The following is a 12,974-nucleotide window of genomic DNA, read 5'->3' as shown; positions in this document are numbered from 1 at the left end:
TGGTCCTGGGGGAGGGGTCAAGAGGTGGAGCTCCATCACTAGTATGCTGCCATGGTTTGGCGTCAGGAAAGTTCAGTGCGTTAGTGCAAGTTTAACGCTGCATATTTCAGTGAGTTATGTGCTGTTTAATGCAGTATATTTATGTGCGTTACTGCAAAATTAACTCTGTATATTTCAGTGCATTATGTGCTGTTTAACGCAGTATATTTCAGTGCGTTGCTGCAAGTTTAACGCTGTATATTTCAGTGCATTACGTGCCATTTAATGCAGTATATTTCTGTGCGTTAGTGCACATTTAATGCAGTATATTTCAGTGCGTTACTGCAAGTTTACACCTTATATTTCAGTGCGTTATGTGCCGTATAACACCGTATATTTCAGTGCATTACTGCAAGTTTAATGCCGTATGTTTCAGTGAGTTACGTACTGTTTAACACATTATATTTCAGTGCATTGCTGAACGTTTAACACTGTATATTTCAGTGCATTACGTGCCATTTAACACAGTATATTTCTGTGCTTTAGTGCACATTTAACACAGTATATGTCAGTGCTTTACTGCAAGTTTAACGTTGTATATTTCCTTGTCAAAAGATTTTATTATACATACAATAGGGTATTTAACAATAAATTGAGTACATGTTAAACAACAAAGGGAATGAAGCTCAGATGTGTGTATTTAAACAATGCAAATTATATATTAAACTATAATTTTACAATATTAATAATACATACAACTGGCATGGGTTATAAGAGGAGTTATATCCTGTAGTAAGTAAGAGCTTCAAAATCATAATAAGAGTAAGTAGAAAAAGAAAGAAGAGATGGGAAAAGGAGAAACTAGGAAAAGAAGAAGAGCAGTCCGCAGGGTCGAGTCGAGGGCCACCGTATCCACTGGAAGCTATATAATGTATCCACTGACCCACTGGGTTAGCTACCATGGTAGTAAAACTTCTTTGTTAAAAGTTGATGGTAAATAATTTATTATCCATGGATGCCACACTTTTTCAAAATTGGTAAGTGAGTCAGCTGCCATATTGGCTTGAATCATAGTGTTGTTCATTCTATTCACTACCTCCTCCACTATCAATGAAGGGGACTTCCAGGCTCTTGCCAGTGTTTGTTTCGCTGCAGTAAATAGTTGTATAAGTAATTTAAATTGGGTATGTGTTAAAAATTCTGGCTTCCGATTGATGAAAGCCATTTTAGGATCAGGGGTGATGGATATTCCTAACATTTTAGATGCTATAGTAAAGATTTCATTCCAATAAATTTGAGCTTTGGGGCATGACCATCAAATATGGAAGTGTGTTCCTAAATCAGAGCATCCACGATAACAATCCGCTGAGTAGTCATGCACATATTTCGCTATTCTAGCGGGTACAAGGTACCGTCTTATTAATACTTTATAGTTAGACTCTACCACTAGTATATTGGGGGAAGCTGTTTTGGTTGTTGACCAGATTCTGGACATAAGATGGTTTCTCTATTTCAGGTTTGGCTAACAACTGAACATATAGAACCGAAATCATGCCTCTAGCATGAGGGTCATTTTTACAAAATTTTCAAAGTTAGTTAATTACGCCTGTGAAGAGTCTATGGTTAAAAGAGGCATAAAGAAGTTTTTGATCTGGAGGTATCTAAATAACTCTGATTGAGGTAATCTGTAATTATCACAAAGGGTTGGGCAAGGGATAAAAGACAAAGAGTTTACAAATTTGTGCATAGTTAGTATATCCCGATTATATAGAAAGATAGTCGAGGATTATGCAATGATTGCAACTGATTTTTGAGTTTGTGTTTGTCCCATAGGGAAACAAAATGTTTGATAATTGGGTTACATAACCCTCTTCGATCCTTCGATGAAAGCCAAATCAGGTTTGCGATTGATAGGGGATCGCAGTCAGCTGCTTCGATCGATACCCATAGAGGGGATTCGTGTTGTGCATGGTATTTAGTTATTGATGCTATGTGTGCTGCTCTATAGTAAGATGCAAAATTAGGGCAACCTAGACCTTCATTCAACTTAGGGAGGTATAGTGTGTATTGTTGTGTACGTGGTCTAGAGGAGCCCCATATAAATGTGTTTGCCTTTTTCTGTATGATTCTCAGGTAGTAGGCAGGAAATGGAATTGGTAAATATAATAATTTGGATAAGATCGTCATTTTTATTGTGTTGATTCTTCCGAACCATGATAACCGTGAGCACCACAAGTGGAGGGCACCCCCCATTGGACCCAGATACACCAAAGGTCTACCCCAGGAGCCGGCCATTGCGGGCCTCCTTTGAATATTCATCCATCCGGCATACAGCCAGCACAACATAGCCCCCAATGTATGCCTATTCTACTCTGGCTCATCGAATGAACCCGGGCTCTGGGTCTGACATCCATGAAAAATACACTATTGAACTTTGGGGGGCATAGGTGCTGCCTGAACACAAGGTCATTCCACCTGAATCCACACATTTGTAGATGCTTGCAGCTCCCAACCCCCTGATGAAGGTATCAGAATACTGGAAACGCGTCGGGCATTGGGGTACACCAACCCCAGGAGAGTACATCTAATATCACATATGTATAATTCCTGTTCCGATCTCATATTTATTCTGTATGGAATGCACGTTCTTTTTTGTATGTCATAGACATTTTTACGTCTGTTTTTAGGTACATTAATAAAATTTACAAATTTTATTTCAAGAGTTGGTGGTCTATTAAAGTCCAAGTTCAAGGGGGATATCTTTTTCTGTGGTTCAATACGTCAGGGATGGGACCACCATACTCTACACTTGATGGAAGCCTCCATTTTGCGAACCATGATAAAGGGAGGTGGTTCCAAGATTTCAGCATATTTGTTATATTCTTCAACATTGGAGGGTAATTAGCTGAAAAAAGATCTGAAAATGATGCAGTGAGATGTATCCCTAGATACGTAATTGATTTATCTCCCAAGGGGAGACCTACCCTAGCTGAACTTAGTTCCAAATTTGAAAGAGATACGTTTAGTGCTACACATTTTTTGGGATTAATGAAAATGCCCGAAAAGGCAGCAAAGTCATCAAGTATTGGCATTAAGTTGAGGCCTGGTATTTTTGGTGATGAAAGAAATAGGAGGCTATCATCCACAAATAGACAGAGTTTGTGGTGAAATCCCCCTACCTCAATTCCAGTTATGGTGGGGTCTGATCTGATCCATTGGGCAAGTGGTTCTATAAGAAGGGCAAATAACAGGGGTGAGAGTGGACACCCCTGTCTAGTGCCACTTTCAATATTAAAGACATCAGATTTATAACCTGCATATTTGACATATGCATTAGGTTTATTATATAATGTGCTGATCTGTTTGTAAAATTTGGGCCAAAACCCCACTTCTGTAATGTGTATTGCAGGTAGGGCCAAGATATGGAATCAAAGGCCTTTTGTATGTCAAGTGAGAGAAAGCAGGAGGGAATGCGACGTGCTTTGGCGATTTGCGCTAAAAGGACTACTCGGCGTACATTATCACCTGCTTGGCGTGTTGCCATAAAGCCAACTTGATCACAATTTATAAGTATGCCAATGAACCTACTAAGACGGGATGCTAAAATTTTTGCAAGAATTTTGATATCTAGATTTAGCATTGAAATAGGTCGGTAGTTAGTACAAGAAGTATCGTCCGAATGGGGTTTAAGAATTATACATATGATCGCCATTAGGGATTCTTGTCTAAATTATTTAAGTAAATCATTAAATGCTTCTGCCAATGTGGGGGAAATAGAGTCTGAAAAGGTGCAGTAGTATAATGCAGAATAACCATCTGATCCTGGTCTTTTGTTAATTTTCAATTCTTTGATGGGTTTTGTTACATCCTCTGCTGTGATAAGTATCTCAAGTTATGCTTTTTGCAAATCAGATAGTTCAGGTAGGTTAATTTGTGAGAAAAAAGAATCTGCTTTATTTGAATTAAATGTATTTGATTCCGTGTATAATGCATTTAAGTGGGAACGAAATTTATGAACAATTTTAAATGGGTTACTTGTGTATATGTTTTTAGATATTTTTAACCTAATTGGTTTAAATGATTTATTTATTGATCTGAGTGCGCGTGCCAGGTATGTACCGGGTTTATTAGATTTCATGTAGAAGGCATGCCTGGAACGACGCAATAATTTATCAGTTGAGTCTGTAAGAAATAGATCATATTCCAGGCGTGCCTTCTCTATATTATTTTTAGTAGTTGGATTAGGATTGTTTTGGAAAGCTAAGAAAAGGGAGTTAAATTGTGTTTCTAATTTTCATGCAAGATTTCTGTGTTCTCTTTTGAGTATACCATACTGCTGCTGAAATGTTCCTCTCAAGACCGGTTTGCGTGCTTCCCAGAGTGTTATTGGGGAAATTTCAGGACTTTTGTTGAGTGTTAAATATTCTTTCAAGGCTTGTTCAATTTTGTGGCGATATAAGGGGTGTTTAAGTAATATCTCTGGTAGATACCATGTTTTATCTTGTGCTTTAGGTATGGTGGATGCAATAAAGAATAAAGTGTGGTGCTAAAATCGACTTGTTCCTTATTGGGCAGGACCCACCAGAATGACAATCTGGGGGCCAAATCTAGCCCAGTGAGGTATTTAATAAAGTGGGATTTTCTCAAATCCTATATATAAGAAATTAATGGGAAAAAAATAAATTAACAAGGTAGTCATCCTTATATTCCCATATATCAAGTATATACTTGATATATGGGAATATAAGGGTGACTACCTTGTTAATTTATTTTTTTCCCATTAATTTCTTATATATATAGGATTTGAGAAAATCCCACTTTATTAAATACCTCACTGGGCTAGATTTGGCCCCCAGATTGTCATTCTGGTGGGTCCTGCCCAATAAGGAACAAGTCGATTTTAGCGCCACACTTTATTCTTTATTTCTGATTTACAATTTGCCTGATTGTTGTGTTAGCAGCTCTTCATACATTTTTTTGGGACTGGCGCAATATTATTTTTGATTTCTATGGTGGATGCAATGGTGGTTAGGACTGCGTTGTGATCTGACCATGGGATGGGGATTATATTTGATGAGAGAATCTCTGGTATCATTCCCGCGGTTAGGAAAATGTGGTCAATACGACTGAATGTTTGGTGAGGGTGTGAAAAATAGGTGTAATTTCTTTTTGTTGGGTTATTTTCTCTCCATGAATCGACTAGATTGTGTTTGGAAAGAAGTTGAGAGAGAGATATTTTAGAGTGATTTCGGAGTGGAGTATATGGTGTTTTGTCCAGAAATGGGAGGAGAACCTGATTGGAATCACCGCACACAATAATTGTTCCCAGTCTATGTGCATTAACTACTTGCAAGAGATGTGTTAAGAATGGAATTGGCTGTTTATTTGGAGCATAATAAGAGAACACAGTTACTTCTGTGTCCAGAATGTGTCCTGTGAGGATTAGATATCGTCCTTTTGGATCTTTAATTTCTGAATGAATTGTGAATGGAGTGGAACGGTGGAATGCCACTAGAGTTCCATATTGTTTGGTATTGGCCGAGGCAGTGAATACTTGTGGATAGGATGGATTAAAAAATGTAGGCCTTGAATTTATTGTAAAATGAGTCTCTTGAAGGCACACAATGTGTGCATTCTTTGTCTGGAATGACCTAAACGCTTTAGTACGTTTCTGTGGTACATTGAGTCCCTGTACATTCAGGGATAAAATATCTAAAGGGGCCATGGTAGCCGAGCCAATAGGCAGCACTTACCAGATGTTCTGACTTGACGGTCTGTCGACTCAACCCACACGGACTTGAAAAGGGAAAAGAGAAAAAAAGGTCCAGTGTAATCTAGTTTAAGAAATAAGAAAAAGACAGGTACGTTTTCATTATCTAAGCTTAATATTAGGATACGGAGGTATTTAAAATGTACCCGTGGTGAGGGGTAAAACCCCCCAACAGGGGATAAGAGGCCTTCATCGAGCCCCCCCCATATTAAGTGAGGGGATCCGAGGAAGACTAGGTGAGGAACACGGAACTTCCGTGTAAAGGAAAACCGCTTTGTAAAAAAGAAAAAATAACATCATTAGGATGCATGTTTATAGCCCTTACGACTTAATAAAATTATTATCTATTTTCTTTAATAGATTTTTTCAAGATAAAATTAAAATGGATGTAAACTCAATGTCATCCTTTCTAAACTACTGCCATGGGGGTTATCTATAAGGATATACATGCCTCCTGCATGTATCTTTACCTATCAATTGTCTCCCCTCTGTCTGTTATGAGAGCCGAAAAACTGCAGATTCTGTGGGTGGGTCTGTTGGCTGGAGCTCGGTGGGTGGAGTCGTGATGCCAGTAGACTCCCTGCCCACCTCTACACTCCCCTTGTCAATATGCATTTTCTCCTGTGTATTTCTTACACTGAACTTCTGCTATGATCTCTAACATCCAGTGAAAAGACAGGAAAGTAACCACATGATTTCAGCGTGCCAAATCATGCTGAGGTGTGGAACAGCCAATCCTTGCAGAGCTGCTGAAGAAAGGAGTGGGGGTGGGAATTAAAAAATAATGCATGTCTTAGGCTAGAGCACGAGATATGTAAAACACCTGTCACTCACAGCAAGGGGGAGGATTTGACAAAGTTTTTCTCAAGATTTATCTCACTGAACAATAAAAGAGGATTGCTCGGAGCTGGATTAACTCTGTGTGGCAAGACTGGGCTCAAATGATAGAAAATCTTATACTCTACATTATGACATAAAAAAAAAATATCGGGTTTACATCCACTTTAAGGCTTGAAAATTAAAGGTTGTAAAAATCCTGTGATACTTAGGAAGTGTAGTCTATCAAGTCTGAAATGATAAAGGGATATGACTTGTAAAAAGTACTTATACTACTCTAAAACTTTGTTTCTTTTATCTAAAAAAAACCAAATCAACCATAGAAGTAAAATTGTATCTCTTCAGTCTAGACTGACTAGGTCCCCTTATATGTTTGATGATATTAGTATACAACTCGAGGTTGCAAGTAATAAATAAGGAGAGATACTTTTAACCATTCTGTTTAGGAAAGAAGGAGAAGAAACTTGGTTCTAAGTTTTGGAAGTAAATGCAGAACTGATAAGAATGATGTTCCCATATGATTATGTTCAGCATACTCAAATGTCACCTGAGTAGGGGATTTACCCTAACCCATATTATATTATAGTTATTAGAATACAAGTATAGGGTGTAAATTCGGGTCAAATGAACATAGTCTAATAGTCTAATATGCTATATTTCACCGGGAACATATCTTCAGTGTTAACTTATAATTGTGTTCCTGGAGGAATATTCTTTCAGTCCATTGGATTTTCTTCTTGGCCCTGTGGAGGGGATACATAGTGGCCCTTCTTATGTGCATGATGGTTTCCGTTTTTTCCCACTACAGGAGATGCGTTTGGTAGGGAGGAAGTAGATGCTGTTTGTCTACGCGAAGTTGTAGCTGCAGATTGAAGGTTGTTCGGAGATCTACAGATGTGTCTGGTTCCTTGGTAGTTAAAGCGTATGGAGAATGGAAAACCCCATTGGTATGTGATGTTGTATCGTTGCAATTCCATCAATTGCAATTTCATAGCACGTCTTTTAGAAATAGTCACTTGAGATAGATCTGCAAAAATCTGAAAATTGTGACCTTGGAAGGTTAAGTTGTTTTTCTCACTGGCCGCAATTAAGAGTTGTTCCTTCGTTTGATAAAAATGGAACTTTGCTATGATGTCGCATAGGGGTCCATCAGTTTTTTTAGGCATGAGGGCTCTGTGCACCCTGTCCATTTGCAGTCTTTCGATTGGTATACCTGGTTGCAACTCTTGGCATAATGCTGTTATTGTGGAAGTTAAGTCAGTGATCGATTCAAGTATGCCTCTGAAACGCAAATTAAACCTTCTTGCGCGGTTCTCATAGTCTTCCAGTTTGTTTTGTAATATTATGTTCTCTTCTTTAAGGAGATCTATTTCATTCATGTATTCATGTGCTGTGTTTTCTATTTCTTCAACTTTAATTTCCAGCTCTGCTGTGCGATTTCCCAATTCTCTGATTTCTTTAGTCAGGTAACTGGTTATCTGTTCTGAAGTATGCTTTAATGCTTTATGCAACATTTTCTCAAATTGTTTCATAAGGTTTGGGGATGCAGTGAGTTCTTGTGAAGATTTTTGTGACAGAAATAATTCTGTGTCAGATTCATCTGAGGAGACTTACTGTGACAGCTTTGTCTTTATCCTGTGCGTTGAGGTGATTGTGCCTGAGGCTGAGGAGACTGGCACCATTTTTGCTGCAGTCTTTGCCTGAGCACCTCTGCTAGGGGTGTTTTTAAACTTATTCCAGGCTCCCCCTAATACCATTTTTACCCCAAATGCTTCTCTCACCTCACAGGAGTTTTGGGAAGAGTTTTTATAGTAAATATGTCGGCGGGCTGTAATAATTTAGCGGCTCTCCTTCTTCACAGAGCGGAGCTCTAGCAGGACATGTCCGATGCACTAGACTCCACGCATGCGTCCCCCAACGTTGTATATTTCAGTGCGTTACATGCCGTTTAATGCAGTATATTTCAGTGCGTTGCTGTAAGTTTAACACAGTATATTTCAGTGCATTATGTGCCGTTTAATGCAGTATATTTCAGGGCATTATGTGCAGTTTAACGCAGTATATTTCAGTGCGTTACTGCAAGTTTACTTCCATATATTTCAGTGCGTTACGTGCCGTATATTTCAGTGCATTACTGCAAGTTTAATGCTGTATATTTCACTGCGTTACGTGCCATTTAATGCAGTATATTTTGATGCGATAATCCAAGTTTAATAATCCAATCCAAGTATATTTCAGTGGGTTACGTGCAGTTTAATGCTGTATATTTCAGTGCGTTACGTGCCATTTAATGCAGTATATTTCTGTTCATTAGTGCACATTTAATGCAGTATATTTCAGTGCATTACTGCAAGTTTAATGCCGTATATTTCAGTTGGTTACCTGCCTTTTAACGCAGTATATTTTAGTGCATTACATTTTGTTTAACGCAGTATGTTTCAGTGCATTACTGCAAGTTTAATGCCGTATATTTCAGTGTGTTACATGCCATTTAACGCAGTGTATTTCTGTGCATTAGTGCCTGTTTAACGCAGTATATTTCAGTGGCTTACCGCAAGTTTAACGCCATATATTTCAGTGCATTACGTGACGTTTAGCGCAGTATATCTCAGTGCATTACTGCAAGATTAACCCTGTATATTTTAGTGCGTTAGTGCACACTTAACGCAGTATATTTCTGTGCATTACTGTACGTTTGACACAGTATATTGCAGTGCGTCATTGCAGTTTTACTGCAGTGTATTATAGTGTATCAGTGGAGTGTGTCTGTGTAGTGAGTACCCAAGGTAAAGTGCACCAAACACCACTTTCCAATGATTAAAGTGCATCCATGTACACATTAGGCATGTGCATTGCGTTTAGTTCCGAATCGAAATTCGGACAAATTTTTCATTATTCGGAAATTCGGATACATCCGAATTTCCGAATTACAAAAGTAAAGAATTTAAACGAATCTGAAAAAAACGAACGAATTCGAAAACATATTCGAATCGAATTCGAAAACATATTCAAATCAAATTCGAAAATATATTAATTCAAATCGAATTTGAAAACATATTCGAATCGAATTTGAAGACAAATTCGAATCGAATTCGAAAAAAATAGAAAACGTTTTTCTAAAAAAAACAATAAGATAGAATATAAAATAATGAAAAAACAATAAGATAGAATATAAAATAATAAAGCAATAGAATATATATATATATATATATATATATATATATATATATATATATATATATATATATATATATATATATATAAAAAATGTATATTTTTTTTTATTATTCTCTTCTATTTTTTTTTATGCTTTTCTTTTCTATTATTTTATATTCTATAATAGTCTTTTCAATTCAAATTCAAATTCATTCTATACGAAATTCGAATTTCGGAACTTGGCTTCCGAAGTTTGAATTTCGTATAGAATGAATTCGAATTTGAATAGAAAAGATTAGAACAGAAAATAATAGAAAAGAATAGACTAGAAAAACAATAGAACAGAATAGAAGAAAATATAATATATATATTATATTTTCTTCTATTCTGTTCTATTGTTTTTCTAGTCTATTCTTTTCTATTATTTTCTATTCTATTCTAATCTTTTATATTCAAATTTGATTTCGGTCTATATGAAATTCGAATTTTGGAAGATGTTTTATATATATATATCTATATATCTATAGATATATAGATATAGATATATAGATATATATCTATATATCTATAGATATATAGATATATATCTATATATCTATATATAGATATATATATATCTATTTATATAATTTTTTTCTATTCTGTTTCATTGTTTTTCTATGCTATTCTTTTCTATTCTAGTCTAAACTTTTCTATTCGAATTTGAATTCATTCTATACGAAATTCGAATTTCGGAAGATGGCTTCTGAAAGTGGAATTTCGTATAGAATGAATTCAAATTTGAATAGAAAAGATTAGAATAGAAAATAATAGACTAGACAAACAATAGAACAGAACAGAATAAAATATAATATATATATTTTATTCTATTCTGTTCTATTGTTTTTCTAGTCTTTTCTCTTCTACTCTATTCTAATCTTTTCTATTCAAATTTGAATTCATTTTATAAGAAATTCAAATTTTGGAAGATGGTTTTATATATATATATATATATATATATATATATATATATATATATATATATATATATATATATATATATAATATTATATATTTATTTTTTTTATTTTATTTTTTTCTATGCTGGTCTATTGTTTTTCTATTCTTTTCTATTCTATTTTATTCTAATCTTTTCTATTTGAATGCGAAATCATTCTATACGAAATTTGAATTTCTGAAAATGGTTATACAGAAACAGAATGAAGTAGAATGAAATCGAATTCTAATAGAAAAGACTAGAACAGAAAAACAATAGAACAGAATAGAAAAAAATTATATATATATATATATATATATATATATATATATATATATATATATATATATATATATATATATATATTGTATATATATATATATATATATATATATATATATATATATATATATATATATATATATATATATATATATATATATATATATATAAAACCATCTTCCGAAATTGGAATTTGGTACAGAATGAATTCAAATAGAAAAGATTAGAATGGAACAGAAAATAATATAAAAGAATAGCATAGAAAAACAATAGAACAGAATAGAAAAAAATATAAAATATTCTATTCTAATCTTTTCTATTCAAATTCATTCTGTACCAAATTCCAATTTCGGAAGATGGTTTTTTATATATATATATATATATATATATATATATATATATATATATATATATAATATATATATATACATATGTGTGTGTATATATATATATATATATATATATATATATATATATATATATATATATATATATATATATATATATATATATATATATATATATATATATATATATATATATATATATATATATATATTTCTTTCTATTCTGTTCTACTGTTCTACTGTTTTTCTATCCTATTCTTTGTTATTAGAATTTGATTTAATTCTATTTCTATATAACCATTTTCCGAAATTCGAATTTTGTATAGAATGAATTTGAATTCAAATAGAAAAGATCAGAATATAATAGAAAATAATAGAAAAACAATAGAACAGAATAGAAAAAATATTATATATATATATAAAACCATCTTCCGAAATTCAAATTTCTTATAAAATTAATTTAAATAGAAAAGATTAAAATAGAGTAGAAAGAATAGACTAGAAAAACAATAGAGCAGAATAGAATAAGATATAATATATATATTATATTTTATTCTGTTCTGTTCTATTGTTTTTCTAGTCTATTCTTTTCTATTATTTTCTATTCAAATTCGAATTCATTCTATACGAAATTCGAATTTCAGAAGCCATCTTCCGAAATTCGAATTTCGTATAGAATGAATTCAAATTCGAATAGAAAAGTTTAGAATAGAATAAAAAAGAATAGCATAGAAAAACAATGAAACAGAATAGAAAAAAATTTAATATATATATTATATTTTATTCTCTTCTGTTCTATTGTTTTTCTAGTCTATTCTATTTCTGGAACAGAATAGAAAAAAAATATTATATATATATATATATAATATTTTTTTTCTATTCTGTTCCAGAAATAGAATAGACTAGAAAAACAATAGAACAGAAGAGATATATATATATAAAACCATCTTCCAAAATTGGAATTTGGTACAGAATTCGAATAGAAAAGATTAGAATACAATATATTATATTTTTTCTATTCTGTTCTATTGTTTTTCTATGCTATTCTTTTATACTTTCTATTCTATCCTATTCTTTTCTATTGGAATTCAATTTCATTCTATACGAATTTCAAATTTCGTAAAAATGGTTATATATAGTTTACTTTTTCAAATTCAGTTAATGTGTTTTTCGAATGTGGTAGAATTTTTTCGAATTTGACAGTTTTTTTCGAATGTGGTAGAATTTTTTCGAATTTGATAGTTTTTTTCGAATGTGGTAGAATTTTTTCGAATTCGAAAACGAAACGAATTCCGAAAATGAATGTAACGAATGCAACGATTTAACTAAACAAATTTAGTTAAATAACGAATCGAAACGAAACGAAACTAAACTAATTTTTTCATCCTGCACATGTCTAGTACATAATAGGCCCCCCCATTATGTCTGGGAGGAAAACAAGGAGAGCAGACGTTCCCATGGCACTGTGGGCCAGTAGCGTATGTGTCCACAGGCAAACTGGGATGTGGTCAGTCCTCAGGCAGGGCACCATTTACTCTGTTTAGTGATATTGCCAGTCCAGCCACAGCATGCAGAGGAGGTGGTGGACTGGCTTACTAAGCCCTCCTCATCTTCCTCATCCTCCATC

This window comes from Aquarana catesbeiana, linkage group LG06, assembly GCF_042186555.1.
Source record: "Aquarana catesbeiana isolate 2022-GZ linkage group LG06, ASM4218655v1, whole genome shotgun sequence".
Classification (NCBI taxonomy): Eukaryota; Metazoa; Chordata; class Amphibia; order Anura; family Ranidae; genus Aquarana; species Aquarana catesbeiana.
The sequence above is the reverse complement of the archived record's forward strand: the minus strand, read 5'-3'. Positions refer to the sequence as shown.